The 25,846-nt window shown below is 42.0% G+C and overlaps 1 long non-coding RNA gene across 2 annotated transcripts; it reads right to left on the bottom strand.

Moving 5' to 3' along the window:
- Positions 1–14,082: 14,082 nt before the first annotated feature.
- On the bottom strand, positions 14,083–21,071 carry LOC136717278 (uncharacterized). 2 transcript variants are annotated; one of them, XR_010805211.1, is made up of 3 exons: positions 20,983–21,071; positions 20,374–20,439; positions 14,083–14,610 (listed from the first exon to the last, which is right to left on the bottom strand). It is a non-coding gene; the product is annotated as an uncharacterized LOC136717278 (long non-coding RNA). The 2 variants fall into 2 exon arrangements; XR_010805210.1 differs by having other exon boundaries at positions 20,398–20,439.
- Positions 21,072–25,846: the final 4,775 nt, after the last annotated feature.

The following is a 25,846-nucleotide window of genomic DNA, read 5'->3' as shown; positions in this document are numbered from 1 at the left end:
CGCGTGTATTTCGAGTATGCCATCTTTAAGCATGCCGTTTGATCGTTTAATTAATACCATGTATTAAGAGCTTTACTCCACAGTCACTTGTGGGGCCCACCTCTAAAAGTGTGGAGTGCAGCCCTGAAATGTGTCGAGACTTTGCAACTCTGAGGAGAGGTATGAGGTTATAAATAGCGGATTGAGCCATTAGCATAATTTATACTCGACCACAACAGGAATGTGCATCAGGCATCGCAGGAACGCTGTGTTAATTACGAATATACACAGAGCCAAGACAGGCCGGTGATGTGAGTGGATTATTTCAGCGCACGTACCTCACAATCTCTGTAATGAAGAGAAAACGAGTCCAATCAACGCAGCCCTTTTAAAAATGCCACCCACACCCTGCCAGGCTCCCGCCCTGCCCACAGAACAAATGTGTAATTAATGATCTCATTAATAAGTCACAAAATATGATTAAAAGAAAATCGAGAAATTAAAAGACGCAATTAAAAATAACTAACCTTTACCAGTGTCTCTAGGCGGTCGTGGAAATGACAAATTCTGCGGCAAACTGAAGCGCGGCTCCCGGCACTGGGGGTTGGAGGGGCAGGCGGCCCACGGACATGTGAAATGGTACAAAACTCTCCCTGTGAAGCATGTGAAACTCTCCCTGGGCCAGGTTCCTGATTTGATTTTGAATACTGGTCAACCAATAATCATATTTAATCAAGAATGCACCTCAAGCTGATTTATGTAGAAGTGATGCCACTGTGGAAATCCTGAATCTTACCCTTCAATACTCTTAAAAACAGGAGCACTGGTATCCTGGGCGCTTTACGATCTATATCCTTATTTCTGTGTTCATTTATTCCTTTTTTACCCTGAGGACTTGGAGACCCTGTTCTTCCCAATAGGGGGCTCACTGCGCACATTGAAATAAGCCACCATTAATGGTATAGATACACAAACTTATGATATATCTGTACCACTGTATCTTATGCATATGTGCTCTCCCTAGAAACAGCGGTTACTGTAGGATCACTGCAGTGCTGTGAGGAGCAGACAATAAATAATAAGACAGTAAGACCCCCAGAAATTGCACACACACACACACACACACACACACATATAGCAGAAGTAACAGTTCCTGGGATGGAAAACAAAACCCAGCAGCCAGGAATACCACTCAGACTTGCTGTGGTGACAGGTGTGATCAAAAGGACAAGCTCTCAATTGTAAAACACCATGAGCCGCACAACTGCTGTTTCCCACAATGCAACAGTCCAGCAGGTGTGATTGCGTCACCCGTCAGCCTTTGTTAAGAGAGATCGAGGAGACCCCCACAACCTGCGCAATATCATCAAGAAATTAACTTTGAGCTATTTGTTGAATCTCTTCATAAGATCTTTCTTTTTCTGCTGTACAATTATCCAACGCCGATTCTTTTGTATAAAAGTGAAGGAGTACCATAAGAAGTGACCGCCAATTTCAAAACGGATGATTCTGATTCTCATAAATCATATTGCACAGTGAACGAGTATCATACAGAGTACCCATCATTACTTCTAAAGTTCAAACCACACAGAAACATTTTTATTATGATTAATTCAACCCAACAACTCAGTGTGCGTCTGATATTTTGGTCAGATGAAGCACAAATAACAGATTGTCACATCCATAATACATGACTCTCTCAGAACTGGTAAGTAGAAAAAACGTTTCCAGCCACAAAGCCCCCTTAATTTGCTTTCGGCGCTCATTTCAACACACACTGTACTCTGTGTTATGATATATCGCAAACTTCATTTGGCATTCACCCGGAATGAGTCAGCCATCCTTCAGAGCGGCCAAATTGAGCGTCTCATTTCCGAAGGCTGCTCGGAGCGATATTAGCATTCCTCCCTTCCGCACAATCCCTCCTCCATCTCCCCCACACACATCACCAACACCAGCAGAGGCTCTGCAACGCGGGTCCCCCCCACCCCGGCCACGGCAGACTTCACATCCACAACAAAGACCTCGTTATCGAGCTGAAACCGAAAGCTGCCGTTTGCTCGTGAAAGTTGTGACGGTTAGATCCGTCTGAAATAAGCCGACCATCTCGTAAGCAAGTATAAATGGAAATAATTAACATTTTTACAGTAACATCCATCATATTGAGCACAGGAATACTGTATGAGTTGTGGCAATTTCCACTTGTTTTCTCAAGATTAGAGGCGGTTTCATTTTGTTGTTGTTTTGTCTCCAGTGAAGTCATATGGATTTGCCAAACTGTTTACCATAACGAGACGAAATGAATTGTAATAATTTGAAAACAAACACACACACACACACACACACACACGCGCGCACACACACACAAACGATCAAACAAACACAGAGCATGATGGGATGGATATGAACACGCCTTCGGATCATTGTTGGATCTATTTTTCAGCCCGGCTGGGGAAAAAAGTTAATTTCAGCTTCACATCTGTCTTTTAATGAAGTTGCAAACAGTATGGATTATTTCAGAAAAGAGAATCAAATAATGGATACTGAAAAGAAATAAAACCTATATATAGTCATTAAGAATAAATGAACCGCTTTTTATCAGTACGGCGATCTCTACCAGTCTAGAGTGAATACTAATTTTGTGCCAGGGTGTCTGCCTGTTACAGATAAGATTAATTTATCACCGTGTTCTTCTGAAAGTGTCACGCTGAGCTTCTGAGGACTTTCCACTGGTGATTTTGTGCCAAAGTCTTCGAAACGTTAATTTCCATTTCTGAAGTCTTTTAAAAATATATCCTCCAGTCAGTCTGTGCATTTTAGAAAGTCTGAAGTTTCTTTAATCAATGCCAGACACTGAAATAGAAATATAATCTTAATTGCACTGTCTATAATTGGGTTTTCACAAAATATCCATTCATTTTATTAAAGTAGTCATGTGAGGGTGTGCAATCGTAATTAGACATTAATCGGACATTTTATATTAGGACAGTTGTTTCTCTCATGTTGGCCCAGGTTGTCAGTCAGAGTTTATAGGTTGACCGTTGATTCCTTTCGAAATCCAAGGCCTGGTTCTGCACACGTCCCTGTATTTAGTGCGTCGTCACATACGGGACGGGCCGACACTGCCGCACAACTGCCCTCGACACCGCTGTGTAACTGAGGCAAGTCAGGGACGCCTCTTGAGCAGATATTTAGTTTCGGAAGCCTGAAAGTTATTGGCGTGCAACTCGGTGCATCCCTCCCATTCTCCGGCACAGTACAGTACATTGGAACAATTTATTTTGTATTTTGGGTGCTATCCCAGTGTCGGTAAAAAACAAAAACAATAAGATGTCCCTGCAGGCGCCTCCTTCCCCCCTTCAACCACAACCCACACACACACACAGCAGAAACCCTCATTCGGCTCCAGACCGCTCGGCCCGTTACAATTCTCCTCACAGTCTAAATAGCCACATGCTATCCCTGATTTGACAGCAGCACATAAGTTTGATTAATAGACTGGCATTTGTGCCTACCTGTAATCAACATTGCTTAAAGGCTATAATGAGATTGTCTCAGTAAACATGAAATATATGCATATTAAATGAAGGACCACACAACGGGGGGCTCTTGTACTCCTCCTGCTTTTTAATGTGTGCGTGTGTGTATTTAACAGATATGTGTTTGCTGATCCACTTTCACTCTTACAAGGAGAATTTCTCAAATACCTTTTCCCCCCTAAAACAAAACACTGAGATTTAGTTTTTTATTCGTACAACGTGAAATCCCTCAAGAAAAAATTACGAAATAAATAAATACTGCAGTAAGGAAAGTACTGTTGAAGGGTATTCGCTCCGGACTCCGGAACGGGAGTCTCTCGATGAGGTCTCGCCTTCTCCTCATCGTTATCCTGTCGACGCGTCCCGGTGGAGCAGACTTCTCCACCCTGCGTCTCAATCCTGCCTGACATACTGAACCCCATAAGCCTGTACAGGAGCTAATTAGTGCTCTCAGAGGAGATTGAATAACTGCTGTGTGACATGCCTTTATCTAACCAGGTACATCTCCGTGTGCAAAAGGATTTGTGTGTGTGTGTGTGTGTGTGTGTGTGTGTGTGTGCGTAAATGTGTGACATTTTCAGTGCGTGCTTTTGCAAAACAGGGTGGGGGAAATCTTTGATGTGCCACTCAGATATTTGTTGTGTTTCAATAAATAATCATCAGACTGACAAGGAAACAACACAGTGGACTCATCGCAGGTTCACAATGTCCACAGGTCGAGGAGAACAGACAACTTTACATGGCAAACAAAAGGAGGGAAACTTGAACCAGTCTGATAGGAGACTGAAAATACTTTCAAACACACATTTTGGAAGCAAATCATGTAGGTACCCAGTGAAAGAACCACAGACATTAATCTACAGGAGATGATGCAATGAGACACTTAACAAACAAAGTCTTGCAATGGAGCCATATTGAGGTAAAGAAGGAATGACAGACACATTTTACCGCACATGGGCCCCTCGAGAGCCGCTGTCAGGACGGTGGTGTGGAGATGGAAAGTATTTCCAGCCAGAACTCTTCACACCTTCCCCCGCACGCTGGTGTTTTTAGGTGGCCATGTGTGTAAATTTCGGTCTTTGTTCGGTTTATAGTACTGCATAATTAATGTGTAACAGGGACAAGTACATGATTCAGTTTCCCCTTGCCTTCCTGATTGGTATTTAAAGAAGACAATCTCAACAGCAGATGTTTCCTCACAGTAAATGTGCTTTGCCCCCTAGTGTTTACAGCTCTGCCTGATTACAGCGCCCCGTTTCCAGGGCTGCATTAGGTTCGGGTTCACAGTAATTTGTCAGCTGGTTTCTAAGGATTACAAGATGTTGCTCTGTGTTATGACTCTTTGGTTACTATAAAATCTCTGCGGTGTGTTTCAGTATGTACCCAAAATACTACTACTACTAGAGGCGGCAGAATTAGTGGTTGACTTAGTAACAGCATAGTGAAAACACTACTAACTACTTGTATGAATCGTTTGTTTGTGGTTCTGTTTAAAAATGTATCAGATTACTTTGTTGTCTTGTTTGTTTGTTTGTGTCACATCAGACAGATTTGTGTGCGTTCCCTTCATCTTGCCAAACAAATGCTCCCGCTGTCAAGACTTTGCATTAACTGTCCCTGTGATGATCCGACAGCTTCCATCACAGGGAAGAAACGCCTTGTATTCTGGTTCAGAGGAAACTATAATTGACTGGATCCGCTGTGTTGCATGTTTCGCACAAAGACGCATGGAAGCAGTCCTGTTTGGGCTTCCAGCGGCAATGAAACAAAGGCTGGAGATTCCCAGACTGCACTGCTTCAATAAGTACCGCTCCCTTAATAAACCCAGGCTGTTAGGATGCTTGTGATTCCCATCTAGTCTCTTAAAACACACTCCAAAGTGCATCAGCTTCCATCAGTTCACTTCTGCATTTTATTTGTCTTGATAAAGCCTTTATTCAGGCTTCAGGTGTGTATTTTGAAAGATAAACTGGTATCATGCCTAAAGTCAGCACAAACCTTTTAAGAAAGAAGAAACCTTATCCTTTCACTAAGCAGCAGCTGACAGAAATATGTAAATAAGATAAACGAAGAAGCACATATTTTTATTGCAATAAAATTAGGTGTCAGTGTTAATATAACAAGTCAACAATTAGCAAGTCAGACTCCATACGACCACATTTAATTCCGGTAAAAGTGGTATTTTTTGACATCACTCCAATTAATTTACTGCAGTTATTCGCAGTTTGCCACACAGTGTTATATTTGTGCCCTGTATTGTCTTTGATCACAAAACACATATTTCCTTCATGCAGAGAAAGGCACAAATTGCAAAATCTACAGAAAGAAATTCCGCAAGATATTAGAACATAAGAAAGTGTCCAATCGAGAGGAGGCCATTCGCCCCATCGTGGTCGTTTGGTGTCCATTAATAACTAAGTGATCAAGGATCCTATCCAGTCTGTTTTTGAATGTTCCCAAATTGTCTCTTCAGCCACATCGCTGGGGAGTTTGTTCAGATTGTGACGCCTCTCTGTGTGAAGAAGTGTCTCCTGTTTTCTGTCTTGAATGCCTTGAAGCCCAATTTCCATTTGTGTCCCCGGGTGCGTGTGTCCCTGCTGATCTGGAAAAGCTCCTCTGGTTTGATGTGGTCGATGCCTTTCATGATTTTGAAGACTTGGATCAAGTCCTCATGTAGTCTCCTCTGTTCCAGGGTGAAAAGGTTCAGGTCCTCAGTCTCTCAGTAGGACATTCCCTTCAGACCTGGAATAAGTCTGGTTGCTCTCCTCTGAACTGCCTCTAAAGCAGCGATATCTTTCTTGAAGTGTGGAGCCCAGAACTGTCCACAGTATCCAGATGAGGTATATAACATACAGACTTGCAGTGTTAACACACATTCTCACACAAGAGTTACTTGTCTTAATGATAAAATCCAGTTTGTGGTGTTTAATGATTCCATCGCCATTTCAATTTGAAAATAATTTAAGGATTATATTCTCCAGCACGAAATCCCCAGTAAAATAAACAAATTAATTAATAGTTATATAGTGACACAGAGCGGAGTGTGGGATGCAATGGCAGAAATATAAAGGGAATAGCTCCTCACCACATCTGCCCGCATTCTCCACCACACGTCGAGGGGGCGTAGGACAGATGTTTCCTGGCACGCATCTTAAATGCCGCGGTTGGGGAGAGGAAACTGGTTGTTTTGCCGGGCGATCTCGTAGCCATTGTCCGTAAGCAGTAATTGGATTCGGTAGCAGGTCCAAGGTCAAGTACCCGAAGCGGATTGTCAGACAGGACAGGGCAAACACAAGAAAACCTTTTCAGTACAATGCATGTTCAGTTACAAGTTTGTTTGAAACTGGAGACACAGAGCTTTCAAAAAATGACTTTCTAGCCTGTGCTGCATCATAGAGCACTCAAGACACTTCTCAGTTAAAGGGGCAAATGTGCATATGTTTGCTTTTGTTTTCGGTCAGCTGGGGATGGGTGGTGTAGGTGCAAGTGGTGGGTAGCATTAAAAAGCTTATATTCTCAGCTTTCCAGCAATACCAGAAACTTCTGTTTACCTAAACCCCATTGGGGGGGAGTGAAATTTTTCAGTCCTGTGATTGGCGAGTCCACTTCACTGCACTGACTGAAGCTGACAGGCAACACATCTCAGGCAATCGGATTCAATAGGTTCTGAAAGGGCGGGCTTAGACATTTCAAACCTCTCTCCTGAAATCCACATTTCTCTCATGATTAAATTGAGCTATCATGTCTAATTTGACAATCGAAGGAACTGATATTCTGCTTTTCCTGCTTTTTGCTGCAGTCTTTAGAATAACTGTTAGCAAGCCATGATCACTATATTTCACTTTATGATTAAGGCAATATGAAATGGAAAAAGTCACATTTAAATGCATCAAAATGTCCCAGTGAAACAGTCCAAGGGGGTGAACGCTTCCTATAGCCACTGTATATGGTAATTCCCTGCACAGCAGCGAGGGGATCCGGGTCACTGCACACCTACAGCAGAGACCTGGAGACCCAAGACTGATCGTATTTAAGTGAAAAGAAAATGCACAGCGAATTCCCTCCCACATAACTGCCTGTTGGGAAAACAGCCCCTGATTCCAATGCTGAGGTCTGGTGATGAAGGAGGAGGGGATTAGTGGTGGCTCGTCTTGGTGACAGGTGTCCAGTGAGGGACATACAGGGACTTTGTGATTGTGAGAATGGAGACCCACATCCTCCCAGTACCAGAGCAGGGAAGATACCAATTTATTCTCTTATTTATTTTATAAGCTCTTTATAGGTCCAGATTACTACTACTACTCCAATGCTACTTAATTCAGACTTTCATAGCAATTAATTCAGTGACCCAGTGTGCAAACCCTCATGATGATAAAGATGTCATTCTTTACAGAATCAAACTTTTCATTGTTATAATTAGTAGTAGTAGTTTGCATGTGAGAATATGCTGAGTTATGTTCTCTTCCAAGATATTTATTCTGTTAATTATTATTATTTGCACAATCACTAACTCCTCCCACAGTCCTTGAGTTGCATATATCAAATTTTTATATATCAACAGTGACACATGTTGCTTTTTTACTGGATATAATAAATCATTAAGACATCATGACCTCCTTCCAGCGATTACTCAAGACGCGTCTTTTCAGACTGTACTTGTAATTTAGTCTTTCATTCTCCTGTAAGATTGCACAACGTTTTGTCATACTCTTGGCTTTGCATTACTTGCACTTGTATTGTTTATTTTGATTTCCCCCATGCTCTCTTTCCTTCAGCTCTTAATTTTGACTTCACACTTATCAGCACTTATCAGCTTTTACAATCTAGGATGTAAGACCTTATATATTGTTTACTGTATATGTCGTATACACTTGTGTAAATTGGAGTTTGTAAAATGTATTATGCCTTGAACTACACTGTATTATTGCACTTTGTATTGCTGTTATATTTTGTAAGTTGCCCTGGACAAGGGCATCTGCCTAGAAATAAATTATTATTATTATTCACGTATATTCTTTCAAAAAGTCAAATGCCATTGAAAACAAGGTGGAACGTTCAGCGACCCCCTCTGCTCACAATAATCATTATGTTTCTAAAACATTAAGTTTGAATGGCTAATGTTAAACACGGTATAGAGAAGGAATGCTAATCGGTTGACCTGATCTGCTGCTATACTCTGCCATGCGGCCGTGGGCTTCCTCTTCTCATCTTCTCAGCAGCGCTTCACAAATGGATGGAAGAGTCCTACAGCTGTCGTTTCGTCTCTTTGGGGAGTGCTTGGTATCTGAGGCGTCCAGAGAGGACAGCCGTCTCTTCAACCCTCCTCCTTGTCCTTGCTTTTTAATGTACCACCTCAGCTGGTCACTTCATACTTTCCTCGAATTGATTTCTTCACAATATATAAACCCTCAGCCTGGAGTCCACCGCAGGAACCGTCCCAACAAAGATGACAGGCCATCTGTCCGCCCTGCTCTCCTTCGGCTTTCCCAGCTCAGGGGTCCAGGGACCCTCACTGGTCTCAAATAACTGTAAACACTCTGCAAATACACATCCAGAGTCTCCCACACGCTGCGGGGGATGGGTGTAGCACAGTGGCTCTGTAAATAGCTCGAGTGTTCATTCACATTACTTTTACTCTTTAGGGTACAATATACATTACATTTATTTTAAGACTCTGATGAAAACTCACTAAAAGATCTGCAGCGTCTCATGCTATGAGAATATCAACAAAGTCATCGACCAAGGGAAACTGAACACCATGCGGTTAATGAGTGGATAATCTTGCAGACTTAACAGAAACGTGTATATTTAGAGAATCCAGAGGTCTCAGTGAGGGGACTAGCTGTTCAAACCTAATAGAAAAGTTTAGATTGGTAATATACATTATGACTGACCTAGAATAATAATTCCTGTACATGCAGTGCTCAACACATGACACAAAATGCTGCGGTTTCAGTTTTACGTCATACAGTGCAGAATCCAAGATTTTCTCTTTGCTGATGATAATATCGAAAAACTAAAACCAACACAGTCCACCCTTCTCCACTGATGCAGTGACTTCACCACAGACTACTTAGCAAAAGGAGATGGACAGGTATGAGCTGGATGTATGTAATCATGTGTGCAGAAGGGAGTTTTGTGTCATTCTCCCACTACAGAGACTGAGTGTGACCTTGTGGTCATGGCAGTCGAAGCATTCACCCAGACTTCCTGAAACTGGAGCCTTAATGCCATAAATCAACATTTTGTGACCCAAACTGTCAGGAGATTAGGCTGGTAATATTCTAACAAAATTGTTACAGGCAACATAATTTCATGGATGGAAGACTATATAAAGACTAATGGGGTCACATTGAGCAAATGGTGCCAAGGAGCCCCCTGTCCTTATCATTCACAAACAACACACAACTCCAGCGCTCTGGCACACAACGGCCTGTGTTCACTACGAGGAGGAGTCCCTTCCCTCGATGTGCTCTGAGAAGTGTAGCTTGAGCCTCATGCATCACTCTGCGGTTTGATGCAACAGTTTACATTATTATCATTTGTCTTTTCTTTCTCCTTCTATCGGTCGCATTGCCTGGTTCCCGTGACTCCTGACCGTCTGCCGTCACTCGTCACAACAAAAACACAAAATGGCACAAACGGCTGCCACCAAATACGGGATTTTATTTTTCCAACCCCTTAGCTCGCCCTTCTGGTAAAGAACTAGAAGCCCAAAACCTTCCTGTTCATCAGCTTCAAAATACAAAATTAAAAACGAGATGGAAGCATTTCAAGAAAGGTACACTACTGACGTCTCTCTCCCTGCCCCCCGGGTCCAGAAACACACTGTTAATAAAATACACGGCAGATTCTTTGAGCGTTTATTCTACTAATATTTGTATAATCGAGATTGAGTTCAGAATAACATCCACCTCCCAAAGGCTAGACTCAATTGATCAGGGACTGAAAAACAGTGCGACGAAGAGCAGGGTTTAAACTGCCTTCCACCTGACATTTGAAAAGACCCAGGAAGGAGCTGGAACATGTGTTCGGAGATCAGATCTAGACCTCGAAGTCTGCCGGCCGCAATCCCTGCAGGATACCGAGGAATACTGCAGCAGTGAAGGTCATTCATCAAGTCTGTGCAACTCGGCCCAAGATACTTTACATACCAGTAAAGGTTTCTGAATAACTTGTTTCCCTTCTGATAAAATGGACGAAACCATCCGTATGGATCTATTACATTCTTGTTGTTGTTTTGACCCTGTCTTTAGGGACACTTAAAAGGATGTAAGCTGATGTTAATTTATTTTAATTCTGTAAGTAACCAGCAACACTGTCATTAGGAGGTTTGTGTGTACGTTGTACCTAATATTATATTCTTAAAAGTGCAGGTAATCTCTTTGTGATCTAAGTTAATGAGCAGCCAGAGTAGTCGGACAAATCTGTGAGTGATGTGTATTGATCACATGTTATTGATCACGTGTGCCTATGCACACACCATAGCATTGTGAAGACATGCACTGCAGGGGTATGTGAACCACGAATCAATTGTGTGAGAGAAGACAAGGTAATACAGAAAGAACTGCTTGTGGACACCGTGATGTAGTTTCATTGTGTCGCCCTGTCGATGTATTTTCATTGTAGGTTAAAAACACTCCACAGTCTTTGAGGATCTTTTGAAGAAGGCATTTTGCTTTAACTCCTATATACAAATATGTCACAAGGAAAGTAATTCACTAGAAACAAACACAGCCACAGTTTTTCTGTCGTGTGCGGAGATTACAGCCACGCTCCCGACCTCGCCTGTCTCTCGCTCCTCCGAGGAAAGTCTGTCTCTGCAAACAGTCGTTCGGAGATGCGTTTAAAATGCAAATTCCAAACAAAGAGATAGTGGAAGTTAATTTCTTTGGTGAGCAAACAAATTGTGAGATAGAACTACGCCAGGAGCATCAATTTAATCCTACGCGGCAGGAATGGCGACACTGCTGTCGGCACAAGCCTGCCCTTGGGCTCAGTGGATCAGCACCATATTCAATACCGTCCAGAAAGACTGGACCACGTGTCATGAATCCAGACTGATACAATCTTGCAAATGAAAATGGCCAATTATAAAAAATATATTGTAAACAAAATGAGTTTGTGTGCATAATTGTGCTGTATTTCAGACGCAGCTCACTGGAACGCCTGGACGATCCCTCAGCCCTTGAATTCAAATATTTTTAAAAAGCGGAAAATATCACAAATGTTTGATGGGTGCACTGGAGTGTATTGGTGTCGTTCCTCTGGGTTCATGTGTTCCCTCTTTGCCATCCGGTCTTACACACAGGACTGAATGAATACACGACCCTAAACTGAGTGTGTGTTCGTCCAAACCCATTCGTTCATCCGACCGTCGAGAAACATTGGTCCCTGTTTCACCTTCCATCTTTATAGGGGGGAAATGGTGTGTGGTGGTATTTACATTGTGGACCTGAACCTCACAGTGTGGAACATAGAAACACAGCATGAATAGCATCACAGCAAGGAGTCGTGGCCATCATCTTGGCCCCATATATAAATGTATAAAACATTAAAAAAGCAGCAATAACTGCGGCCTCCTCCGCACTAGTCCCGGCCGGTGCCCGAGGTTCACTCGGTCAGAAAGCCCCATGTGTGGTTCACATCTCCACAGAGACGACTTCAGGGTCGGTCCCCAGACCTGCAGTGGAGCCGTCCAGGTGCCGAGGCAGCTGCGGAGGAAACGGACGGAGATACTGAAGGAAAGCCAAAGGACAGGGCCGGTCTGCTTCTCGGCCTTCCGCAGATGGCGGCCAGGGGTCCGGCTCTGGAAATAATTGTAATGGCCGGCATTAGGCTTTCCATCACAACAAAGCATTAATGAGTCTGTCAGCCACAGCATCTGTGTGCGATAAACGCCTGAGAGAAACACGCTGACCGGGAGAGTGAGAATTACAGCTCTGTCAGCCGAGCGGCGAGGGCTCCCGGGCCGTCTCTCTCTCGTTTCCTGACCAGGTATTTGATGTGCTAACAGGGCGGCTTTCAAAGCATCTCCCTCTTCCGTCACATCTACTGTATTTTCCTTTTCCAACTTCAGAATCGTTTTCAGCTAATTTCTCTAAATAAAATATTAATAACATTTTGGCACGATCTGCCCCTTTTTTTCACTCGTACAGATACTTTCAGAAGCTCAGACGCAGATTCGGCTTTGAACGAAAAAAGCTTTGAAAATAAACAAATATAAACTTAATTAATCTCTCTCTCACACACACTGTTTTCTCTTACACGCTGTTCAACTTGTACTGTGTAGGTAATTAAAACATGACACCTGGGACACTATAGTTACATTTCCCAAACTCTTGTATATATATATATATATATATGTCTAAGTCCTTTACCATCTGGTTTCTCTGGTTATCCATTTTCTCTTGTTGTTGGAGAAGCGTTGGTTTGTAAGACCTCTTCCTTCTTGCCCAGCAGTTGAAAGCAGCAATAATTTAGTGCTTGCATCCATATAATCCATGTAAATTCCTGTCATGGCTTTTACTTATTTGTTAAGTTATTTATTTACCAGTAAGTATTTACTTTGTATTCTAATTTGGGAGTGTGGATATAGGCAGCCAATTTGAAGAGTGTGGGTTTGCAACATTTGAAATAATTTGCAACCTCTGTTCCAGCTGAGGGGGTGCGGAGAGTTTTAATGATCTTATTAAATGTTATTGGTAAGACCACATAAAACCACACTCACCTTCAAGTCATTGTATTCATGGAATTGTCTTAAACAGTGTTTTTTTTATATCAGGAGCTAATTCTTCACAAGAATACTCTCTTTATTCAGCATCTTTGGCAAGCAGCGATTTGAACCTATAAAACTGGACAGGGACTGGAACCTGTTGGACTTCAAGACGAGAGGAAAGAGTCAGCATCTGTTTGGGGTGTACAGGAGCTGTGGCCCACGATTCCTCCCTCACAGAACGGATCAGGACCACGGCAGTAACTGTGTATAGAGACGCCAGGCATATCTTGTCTCTCTGTCTCTCTGTATTGGACCTGTGCACCTGCTCATTGAGGTGTTTGACTCCAGCTTCCTTTACTCACAGAGACACAGCCGTTGTGTAGTGCAAGCGTTTTTTTTTTATTATCCTTAATTACACATGGACTCTGCTTTGTTACAGAGCTCCGCCAGTTTGTGACGTTTTGTTTGAAGACACACAAGTAGCCGCTGATTGTGTGGCCGTGTGTATTTATGTGCTGAAGCCGTGGGTCCAGATGTGGAGAACCTAACGGCGCTCGGCCACTGCGGCTTTTCCCTCCCAGCCTTTACTCCCCCAGTGTCTTGACAGAGTCACGGCTAAATGAGCGCATTGGCAGCACGCTGTATTGCGATCGCAAAGGTTATCTGTGTAATTAATATACTGTATCCGAAGTGATAATATTGCTCCGATGATGGGATGAAAAGAGGAGAATAAACATTGTTTGACACTGCTGTAATGAAACCAAGGAATTTCTACATGAAGAGGTTTTAATTCCAATAAGGATTCCCGGTGAAAAGAAGTTATTTATATGATTCTGTCTCCTTTACAAAGGGAAGAAGGGGAAAAAACTGATTTCCGATCCAAGAACACAGAGAAATATAGGGATATAATGGCTGTGTCTCCGTCAAGTGTCCTACAGCTTGCCGGCATGCATACAATCGCCGCGTAATGAAGCAATTTACATTCACAACCAGACCTGACTTTGTGCACACATAGCTTTGAAATCTCTGAGCTGTTGTTTTATTTAATCAAAGGAAATTTACACATGAATACAGCAATAGAGGTATCGCCCCCCCGCCCAGCTGTTGTGGGCCCAGGGTCTCCGTCTGATGGCTGATTGAATACTTTTTTTGGTGCGAGATGGGCTTCTGTATTATTCTTGTATTTATCTTCTTTTAGCATTTGTTGTTCTCCCGTCACCTTCAAGCCTCTTCAAGGTCTGATCGGCTGTAATCCCATTCCGAGGCCTCTTAATAGTTTGTACCTGCTCCCTCGGTCCCAGGCCTCGCAGTGATGGGAGACCAGTGATGGATTTCTGACGTTTCATGCGCCGCAGTAAAGCTCTTCGGGGAGAACTATAAAACAGGAGAGAAGAGTGATAAAAAAACGAAAAAGCCAGGCAACAGGCTGGTTGAGCTGCTGCCGTCGCTGTTGCCGTTTCTTTCGGTTTGGCTGGTTGGGTGTTTTGGTGGCCGTCGTGTGTGCGCTGTTGGCATCCTATGCTGATAACCGAGGACTGAGTATTATTATATGATATCTGATCACAATGCTGAAGTCCTAATTACCAAAAATGTCAGCTCCGCAGTGTGGCCGGTGTGATTTCACCCCTCTAAGCCACACGTCCTGACAGCAGTTTAATGGCTCCAAGGCCGCCACTGACAGAACTCATTACAGTTTCGTATTACAGCGCCCGGCACAAGCAACCCACGTCCCCCAGCTCATTTTTTTTGTATTCACCTCAGCACACGGATGCCTATTAAATCAGGTCTAGCACATAATAGGAAAAACAGGAATCAGATAGCAGAAAATGCACTCCATTTATATATGTGTATGTGTGTGAGAGAGAGAGAGAGAGAGAGTGAGTGTTTGCATTCCTCCATGTCAGCGATTTATCTCCGAAGGAACTCTTTATTTTTTGTGTGTGAGTCTCCCGGAAAATGCATGAAAGAAAAATAAAGCAGGGCTGTGCGAGAAACAGCTGCCTTTACTCTCACATCGCATGAGCGTTGAGGTAATTTGTTAGTCTGGCCAAACTGGAATATGTCTCCTGGAAGCCACGGCTGAAATTATGAATGCAAACGATTGCATTTCAACACTGTGGCTGCAGGAACAGCTGAGGACGACCTGTAAAATACTGCAGCCTTGAAGGAGCTGAGTTACTCGTCACTGTGTGGATTTCCACGGCTCCTCCAGGTTTTAAATATGATTCATCCACATGTAAATACTCTAGTTCTGCGTGTATGAAAAAGATTCCTGTGTCAAAGTCCTCTGTGCTGAGCTGGTAGAAACAGCAGCCCAGTGGCGAAGGAAAAGGTGTAAAATCTCCAGGTCATCCGAGAAATAAAACCCCACTGTGTTTCATATTCTCTCATTCTGCATGATCTGCATAAGGAGATAATCAATAATGTCTCTGCAGGTTTGCTTAGTCAAACATCCAGACTAATGCACAGACATGAGCCTGCAGCTGAGATATGATTGACACAGGCTCTTATAGTGCATTTACATCGGCAGATTTGATTGGGAAATCAAATTAATCTCAGGCGGCCGAATACACATACACACACACACATTTCTACAGAAGGGTTTTGTACTGAGCGTATTTAGATGTTTGCACAAGAGAGCTCTGCGGATCATTTGAGAAAGTCTTTAGTCTGAAAAATTATTATTATGCATTGCATCATATTTTCATGTGCAGCTCTGAAGTATTATTTATGTCCCTTATAGGCTGACTGCGAGGGGATATAAATATGATTTAAATGATGAAATCTCTGCAGTGTTTCTTTCATGACTTCTAATTAGGGATTCTATTAAAGATTTTGTATGTTCTTGCAAGTAGGAGGACAGAGTTTCAGAAAGGAGAAAAGGCTGAGAAAAACTGGTCCACGGAGAGAGTCTAATGAATTAAAAATCACCTGCTTTAGACGCGTCAATATGGCTTTGTTTACTCTGGAAGCTGTCCCACGGTGATGATGTCAGACAGCTGTGACGCAACTGGTTGAAGGTCATTAACAGCACCTCCACGCAAAGTCTGTGGAAACACTCTGAGGTCTTAAACGAAGATCTTCCATTACTTAACTTACACACAGATCTATTCAGTCTAATATACTGTTTTTAAAAATCACCTGCCTTGTAGGTGTCTGGGAGTCATTATCATTCTCTGCACGAGCCATGGTATCTCAAGCATAATTATTTATATTACATTTCTGTTATTATCTTTATTATTATTATTAAACATTTAGCTCTCCTGTAAAAGTGTTTGACTTGTTGGATCCCAGACCTCTGCTTTGCTAGACCTTCACCTTCAGACTTGCACGATTGCTTTCAGAAAATTGAGAACAGCTTGGCTCCCCAGGAGTTTTCCAGTCAGTAACGAGGGGCTCTGATTGCGGGCAGAGAGACAGTCATGGATGTTTGACAATGGAAACCATTGTTGTATTGCAATGCCTGAGTTCTGTCCCCTGCACCTTTGTGGTGGATTTAAGCTTCAGCTATCCAGATGCATCATTGTGAACCGTGGCTAGATGCACCCTCACCACTGGAAAAATCCCTGAATGGTCCTTTAGTTTTTATTGCACAGAGACACGCTTTTTATCACTCCAGGTTGTATTCCTGCCCTTTGTTGTCTTACACACAATACAGCAGAGAAATGCACAACATAACCGAGAGCATTTAAATTCAGGTCATGTGAAATGTTGCCATGGATGCTTTTGAGAAAGCCACTTTAATGCCGGCAGATAATTACTGTTAAGTCCATAAATATTTGGACAGTGACACAATTGTCATCATTTTGGCTCTGTACGCCACCACAATCAAGATGTGCTTTAAGTGTAGACTTTCATTTGAGGGTAGTTGCATCCAAATTAGGTGAATGGTGTAGGAATTACACCCATTTTTATGTGCCAGTTTTAGGATCTCAAAAGTAATTGGACAAACTAACATAATCATGAAATAAATTGTGAGTTTCAATACTTGGTTGAAAATCCTTTGAAGTCAATGACTGCCTGGAACCCATAGACATCAGCAGATGCTGGGTTTCTTCCCTGGTGATGCTCTGCCAGGCCTGCACTGCAGCTGTCTTTAGTTCCTGATTGTTCTTGGGGCGTTTTGCCTTCAGTTTTATTAGTTTAGTTAGTTTGTCCAATTACTTTTTAGTCTCTACAATTGGGGGGACCACATATAAAAATGAGTGTAATTCCTACACCGTTCACCCAATTTGGATTTAACTACCAGTGACAATTGTGTCACTGTCCAAATATTTATGGACCTAACTGTATATTCCCAGTTTTCTGATCAAGAGATTAAAACACATAAAGTGAAGCTACACAGACGTTTTAGTTGCTACTGAAGGGGCCCAAGCTGTAGGGGGCACTGTTTACGAATTCAAATGCAGTAGCTCATTAAATGATGCATAATCACTGTAGCCAAAAGGTAAATACAGACACATAAGCAATGTCTTTAGACTCAGTCGCCAGAAGGGACTTGGGACCCAGTTCTTGTGATTGCCGTGTGACTGCGGAGGTCGTCTCTGCGGTGCTTTCGTCAAATACGTCACAAACGCCATCACTCACGATCATTAACTTTAATCGGAGGCAAGTGGCAATTCAATATTTTGCAATAGCAATTCGTTTGAAAGTCAGCCCCGTCGCCGGCTCCACGTAGGGTTTAAATCACTCCGATTTTAAGATGCGACATCCGCGACTGCTGTTCAATGTGTTCTTATAATAGTTCAAATTATATGTTGTGAATTCTGTTATGCTACTTTATAAAGGAGATTGATATGGCAACGCGGAAGGCAGAGATAAAGAGAAATAATCATGATCTGTGGTGGCACTTTCTGCAGATCAGGAGATGCATACAAAATAATGAGAAGATCATTTTATACACATTACTTTTGTATACATACCTCGGCAGCAGCCTGTATCAATCCACTCCTGGATGAAGAAGTGTCCCCGAGAAATGTCCACTTCTTTTCCAGATCACACCAGCAAATCTTAGTAATCTTCTCATCTTCTATATGGTCATCTTCTAGGTCTTTCTTCAGCTCTTGGGATCCAGTTGGGACTTCACTAGGCAGTTGGTTGCATCACAGCAAAGGGGTGAATACTTATATAATGTGTATATATAATAAGTATTTGTAGATGTGTTTGTATATATGTACAAATATATGTGTACGCATACTTATATAGTACATAAGTCAGTGTATTATTCCTGTAAGTGGCTGCCTGCTCCTTCAATGCCAATCAATACATCATGTTCAGTAAATTAGGAGAAAGTAGCAGCGACTGTAAAACAGACTTCTGGCTTGTGATCCTTCCCTTCACACACGGCTCTGTCTTACTCTTTGACAAACGACTTGCAAGGCATTTCTTTGTGACTTACATTAAAATTTTATGTTGCAAGTCATGAGCAAGGAAATACACGAAAGAAAGAAGGACAGAGAGAAAGAAAAAGAGAAGGGAATTCTAAATCAATGCTCATGAGCCCTGGGGAAATGGTTTTGTTTGGGGTCTCTTAATTGATATTGTCAGTGGAAAAGCTGCCATATTTAAATGCTTCAGCCAATACCTCTGTCCATGTTTGCTCTGTTTCGGCTGCAGCTGTCATAGTCACTGGCGCAGTGCAGAACTCGAGGCAATTTCCATTCGGCTCTGAAAGCTGTTTTCTTCAATTCCTGGGTGTCTTTGTCTCTGGGCTCGTCCCTATCTATGTAATACCTCTCAGATGTCATTGCCGCGCTTTTGCTCATCACACCCCAGTGGTTCCCGTCCGGCGCGCCGCGTCTGTGCGATGAATGCTGATGATGCATAATGTCCGCCGCTTTTTTGTCGCACTATGACATCCCACAACAAAGCACCGTTTGCGCGCGTTTGTCATTATCAGAGAGACGTTTCTAATCGGCTGCAGGTGGCTCCTCTCCGCGCACGAAATAAAGTGAAGGGTTTTATTCTTGGCATCAGCTGATGACAGGCCACTTAAACCGCCATGATCGCAACAATGTATCAGCGGTTTGTAACCTGCGCTTAAAACAATAATGGAGGCGAAACAATAAAACAAACAACGCATTTTCTTTTGCGGTACAGTGGGACATATTCTACGTGAATTCGTCTGTAGAACAAGTGTGGCAAACTACTTAAAATCAGTCTGATAGAGCAAAATCATAAAATGTATCGGAAAAATTATTGCGTTCAGTTAAAACTGTGGTCAGCATTCTTGCCCTTTTCCAATCTGTCCTGTCATCATTTGTCTCACCGTGTACTCATTTAAAGTTGCTTTAACTGGTTCAATTGAAGCCCTTCAACCTTCATGGCTTTAAACAGAGCCAGTGCCCGTTGAACGCCTCCGTTTTCGATTCAGTTCAGAGGTTCAACTCGGCTGCTCATTTCTGGAAGAAAACGCGGGCCGCGGCCTGTGATAATTATATTACTCAGCAGGATATGAACTCAGTCTACCGGGTGAAATGATGTGATTCCAGTGGACATCATGCATTTTAAAACACATCCATTCATTTGAACGCTGGCTAATTCCAGAGAGGAGACGCCGCTGGCACATTAAGACAAATCCCACCATAACGCAAGAGACAATAGCAGTCCATAATATGGACAGAATGTGCAGGACAACGACCCTCCAGTGTCAATATCAATGTCTTTGTTCGTGCCGTGGATTAATCTGTATGGATACCGAATGTAGGTTCGCTGTTCGTCTGTCTCTCTGCTGTTTCAGGTTTCCCTTTTATTTATTGCATTTTCACCGTTAAAACAATTAAAAGGTGCATCATCTGAACTGGAGTAAAAACCACCTTAATTGATTCACAGTTATTTATTTTGATTTGCTGCCTCCCTCCCGATGTTCAGGTTAAGGCGAGGATGAGATTTGACTTTTAAACAGTCCTAAAACAGACGCATCTCTCCCCGCCGCCTGTTTTCAATAGATAAACAATGTTTCGGAGTAAAACAAATGTGTGTGTGAAATGTGTGGAGGCACAACTGACACAGCATCGCTATCTGGTAACCCGACCCAAACTTCCCGTGCTGCCTTTGAAAACTATTGCAGTGGAATAATATTGTCATGGGTGGTGCATTCCTGCAAGGCCTGTTTGCATGTTAATACGACAGTCTTACCCTTTGTTGGCAATATTTAAATACCTGGGCTTGCTTCCCTTTGCTCTGTGGGGACTCAGGAGATTTCTGCAAAAGCAAAGTGTGTGAATTGCACAATCAGTTCAGTTATTAAATGCTTCTCTGACCCCAGAACTCTGTTACTCGACCAACACATAAACAAGCAAGATATACATATTTGCAGAGAACACAACAGGAGTCGGGCTCCTTAACTCTCCCGACAATTCAACTATTTTGAATTCATTCAGCTAACCGCCGTGCATTATCACCAGACCCCCGCCAGCTCGGTGTGTGACTGCATCCCCAGTGAGTTCATGTTTAATGGAGAGAGCAAAAGATAAACGCCTTTGGAAGAAGCTAAAACCCTCGGCTGGATTTCTTCCAATCACCATTTTCTAGTGTTTAGAAGAGAACAAAAGATGAAATATGTAGCATTCGACCAGTAACAAAAACACATTTTAAATTGAATGATACACAAACACTTGGCGTTTAAACTCTTGAAACGACTTGCCCATCATCACAGATTGAAAGAGAGTCTGACACATGTAATATATTATTGGTAATATTGATGCTGTTAAAAGCGTTTACATTTCTGCGAGCGAGAATACATACAGCAGAGTTATAATAAAATCCTGATCCAGTCTTATTCAGCCACGATGGTGACGTCATCTCTCTGCCCCACACTTCCGCGCGGATGTATGTTAATTGCTTTTGCTGGTTGAATTTTGAAAGGATCAGTTTTAGTGACCCTGAACAATTACTTCTGCCTGTTTCAAATAATTCTATTATTGGTACAGGAGTCCTTTGCATAATTAGACCAGCCGTGCAGTTGCCTATTAGTGATGGGTGCATTTTTTCCTCCAGATTGGAAGCAAACATGAAAAAATGATACGACCTTCAAACGGATAATCAATTCCGCACATCTGAGGCAGTCTGTGATACCACATCAGAAAGGAAGAAATTAGATCGTTGTCTTAGAGGTGTAATCCAACCAGAGACAGATGCGCTGATATGTATCTTTATTTCTCTGCTTCTGAAATTTATAGAGAGCGTCAACGCCTCGGCAGGGGCAAAGACAAAAAGGTTTTGTGAATTATTGTTGCCTGTGTCATTAAATTTCATATTGTGCATGGAATATAAATACATCACTTTGTTATGCGTGACAAGCAGAACTGAGCATTCATACATTAGTCAGCCACTTAATTAAGTGCCTGGGATAATTGCAGTTAGCAGAAACTAATAAAGGAATTACATTTAAATTCCTATCACTCCTCAGGGCGGCTCATCGCAGCTCCGGCAAGACTGCCTGGGAAGCCGGGGAACTGAAGGCCGACGTCAGTGAGAGCCAGACTGGAGTTTTCTATTGACTACTGCTCGGAGAGAATAAACGCACAATTAATACAAACTGCTTCTCCAATTTGGCGTATTGTTTGTTCAATTAAGAGAGTGATAAAGGATGTGTGCAGGGTTCAAAGAAAGCAAAGATAAGTTGTTGGTTTCATTCGAAAGGGAGAAGAGAAAGTGATGAAGAGAGTTTCATTGAAGGTCTCGCCAACTGATCACGTACTCCTGAGTGTTGAGATTTCTCTCCTTGAAGAAGCTGCTTTGCCCACGCCTGGTTCAAAGATGCAATGTATTATTTAAAAGGTTGAATTCACAGGCTACAGACTCTGGTTAATACATGTAGCATTGTGAGCTAGCAATCAGTGTGTATGATGCACATTCAGTGGCTGTGCAGTGTGAGAGAAACCGGTTTGTGTCTGGATAGTTGTGCACATAGTCAGCGCAACAGCGTGCAGAGCTTAGCATGAGACACAATAATGAAACCTACAAATGACACGTCAGAACCAGTTGGCATGGGATCTGTGTGTACAGAGTAATATCCTTCCAGTTTCTTGCATTGTATATATTTATTTACACACATCATTATTGTCAAAGGATAGGGTACCCAGCAGGCAAAATACAATAGAAACAACGTTGTTTCAACGTCTTATTTCAACGTTGAATATACATTGACAATTGATTGGATTTGTAAATGGAATCGGCGTAGAATTTTCAACGTTGGATCAACTTCGAATAATCTACGTTGATTCCAGGTTATATAGGCAACGTTGAAATTTCATTGAAAATTGGTTGTATTTGCAAATGGAATCGACGTTGAATCATCAACGTTGATTCACCATTGAAAATTCAACGTCGATTCCATTTGCAAATCCAATCAATTTTTAATGTATATTCAACGTTGAAATATGACGTTGAAACAACGTTGTTTCTAATGTAATCTAATGTATACAACATTGAAATCTAGTTGCAAATTGGTTGGATTTGCAAATGGAAACAATGTCAATTGTCAACATTCCTTCAACATCAATTTAATCAGCAAATGCAAACAAACAGAAAGAGAGAGAGAGTGATGACAGAGTTAATGCATTGGGTAGCAAGTTTTACCCATAAAACAAATTATAAAATAACTAATTTGTTGGGGGCCAAAATGTTGCTTTAACCATCCTAGTATTATTGGTACTATTATTATTGTTGACATTATTATTATTATTATTATTATTATTATTATTATTATTATTATTATTTCTGTGTAAATAAATTATAATGCACAAGTTACAAATATCTTGAAAATGCTTTATTTCCATTAAATATATATATATATATATAATACTCTTGGGTGATCCCCATTAAAGACTTAGATCCATTCTGTCTTATCCACTGTGCTCGGTAGATGGTTGTTCCTCTCATATACTCTTCAACTTGACTGATAGGTTGCTTATTCTTCTTCAGCCACTCCGTCATTGTGTTACTGTCGGCCTCACTCACATCTGAATCTGCATGAATCACAGAGCACCACAGTGATTAATATCACAACAACTTAAGCCAGGGGTATCAAAGAAGAAGCTGAACTATTCAGAACAAACACAATATGGGTTCCAGCACCAACATAATTAAGTTAAATGGATAGTTTACCCCAAAACGTTGTTTGATCTGTAATATATTTAACTAGTTGACCTTATTGGCCACGTTCACACAGTCAGTGTTTGGGATTGACAACCGTATTTAATAACAGGTGACAAACTGTCCCGTTCACACAAGTTTACATGCAGTATTTGAGTTACTGCATGAACAAGTCAATTCCCTTTTCTGTTCTCACAATAGCTGTGAACATCACCTGTAACCAGTGACAGTGACTAAAGTAAATACCAAACACGTCCGTAATATGAAATATTATGTATGATTTCCAAAAAAGAAAGTGAGGGGAAGGATCCCAATTAATAGTTTCTGCGCCACAGTTTCAAACAGGCTCGATTTACAGGGTGCCTTTTTATAGAAACAAGCCAGTAAACGACAGGAATAACCCAACACAACGACCCAATATGTTTAACCAGCTATTGGGTAAAATAAATAACCCTATAATAAATATGTTGCAGTTCAATGGAGGCTCTTCCCAGGTGTTCAAGTTTACAGTCTTTCCTGCTTTCATCTCATTGACTGATTACTTGACCCTTTCCGACTCTGATTCGTCAGCTAAGCGGTTTGTCATAGAGTAACATTATATACACAGTCACATATATACATATACATGTATGTGCATTTATGTATGTATATTAACGGATATATATGTCTGCTGTATATATAAAGTGGGGGAAAAAAGTATTTGATCCCCTGCTGATTTTGTATGTTTGCCCACTGACAAAGAAATGATAAGTCTATGATTTTAATGGTAGGTGTATTTTAACAGTGAGAGACAGAATAACAACAAAAAAATCCAGAAAAACGCATTTCAAAAAAGTTATAAATTGATTTGCATGTTAATGAGGGAAATAAGTATTTGACCCCTTCGACTTAGTACTTGGTGGCAAAACCCTTGTTGGCAATCACAGAGGTCAGACGTTTCTTGGAGTTGGCCACCAGGTTTGCACACATCTCAGGAGGGATTTTGTCCCACTCCTCTTTGCAGATCCTCTCCAAGTCATTAAGGTTTCGAGGCTGACGTTTGGCAACTCGAACCTTCAGCTCCCTCCACAGATTTTCTATGGGATTAAGGTCTGGAGACTGGCTAGGCCACTCCAGGACCTTAATGTGCTTCTTCTTGAGCCACTCCTTTGTTGCCTTGGCTGTGTGTTTTGGGTCACTGTCATGCTGGAATACCCATCCACGACCCATTTTCAATGCCCTGGCTGAGGGAAGGAGGTTCTCACCCAAGATTTGACGGTACATGGCCCCGTCCATCGTCCCTTTGATGCGGTGCAGTTGTCCTGTCCCCTTAGCAGAAAAACACCCCCAAAGCATAATGTTTCCACCCATGTTTGACGGTGGGGATGGTGTTCTTGGGGTCATTTCTCCTCCTCCAAACATGGCGAGTTGAGTTGATGCCAAAGAGCTCGATTTTGGTCTCATCTGACCACAACACTTTCACCCAGTTCTCCTCTGAATCATTCAGATGTTCATTGGCAAACTTCAGACGGGCCTGTACATGTGCTTTCTTGAGCAGGGGGACCTTGCGGGCGCTGCAGGATTTCAGTCCTTCACGGCGTAGTGTGTTACCAATTGTTTTCTTGGTGACTATGGTCCCAGCTGCCTTGAGATCATTAACAAGATCCTCCCGTGTAGTTCTGGGCTGATTCCTCACCGTTCTCATGATCATTGAAACTCCACGAGGTGAGATCTTGCATGGAGCCCCAGACCGAGGGAGACTGACCGTTATTTTGTGTTTCTTCCATTTGCGAATAATCGCACCAACTGTTGTCACCTTCTCACCAAGCTGCTTGGCAATGGTCTTGTAGCCCATTCCAGCCTTGTGTAGGTCTACAATCTTGTCCCTGACATCCTTGGACAGCTCTTTGGTCTTGGCCATGGTGGAGAGTTTGGAATGTGATTGATTGATTGCTTCTGTGGACAGGTGTCTTTTATACAGGTAACGAGCTGAGATTAGGAGCACTCCCTTTAAGAGAGTCTCAGCTCGTTACCTGTATAAAAGACACCTGGGAGCCAGAAATCTTGCTGATTGATAGGGGATCAAATACTTATTTCCCTCATTAACATGCAAATCAATTTATAACTTTTTTTAAATGTGTTTTTCTGGATTTTTTTGCTGTTATTCTGTCTCTCACTGATAAAATACACCTACCATTAAAATTATAGACTGATCATTTCTTTGTCAGTGGGCAAACGTACAAAATCAGCAGGGGATCAAATACTTTTTTCCCTCACTGTACGTGTTTTATTTATTAAGGGGAATGTTGCGCATTTTTTACCGTGTCACTCAAAATACACCCATGAAAAATGTACTGTCTGGGGAAATACATTTGTCTGAGAGGATATTGTGTTTGTTATCTGGGGTGTGTCTGATTGCCTTGACTGTCACGACGTCTATTCAACCTGAAAGCAACCTATATTGCGACGTTGCCAAAACCAAGTTGAATAGCAGTTGTATTCTTGTTGATCCACGTCGCCACTAGATTTCAAC

This window comes from Amia ocellicauda, chromosome 21 (assembly GCF_036373705.1).
Source record: "Amia ocellicauda isolate fAmiCal2 chromosome 21, fAmiCal2.hap1, whole genome shotgun sequence".
NCBI classification, from domain to species: Eukaryota; Metazoa; Chordata; class Actinopteri; order Amiiformes; family Amiidae; genus Amia; species Amia ocellicauda.
This window is presented reverse-complemented; position numbering and strand designations above follow the sequence as displayed.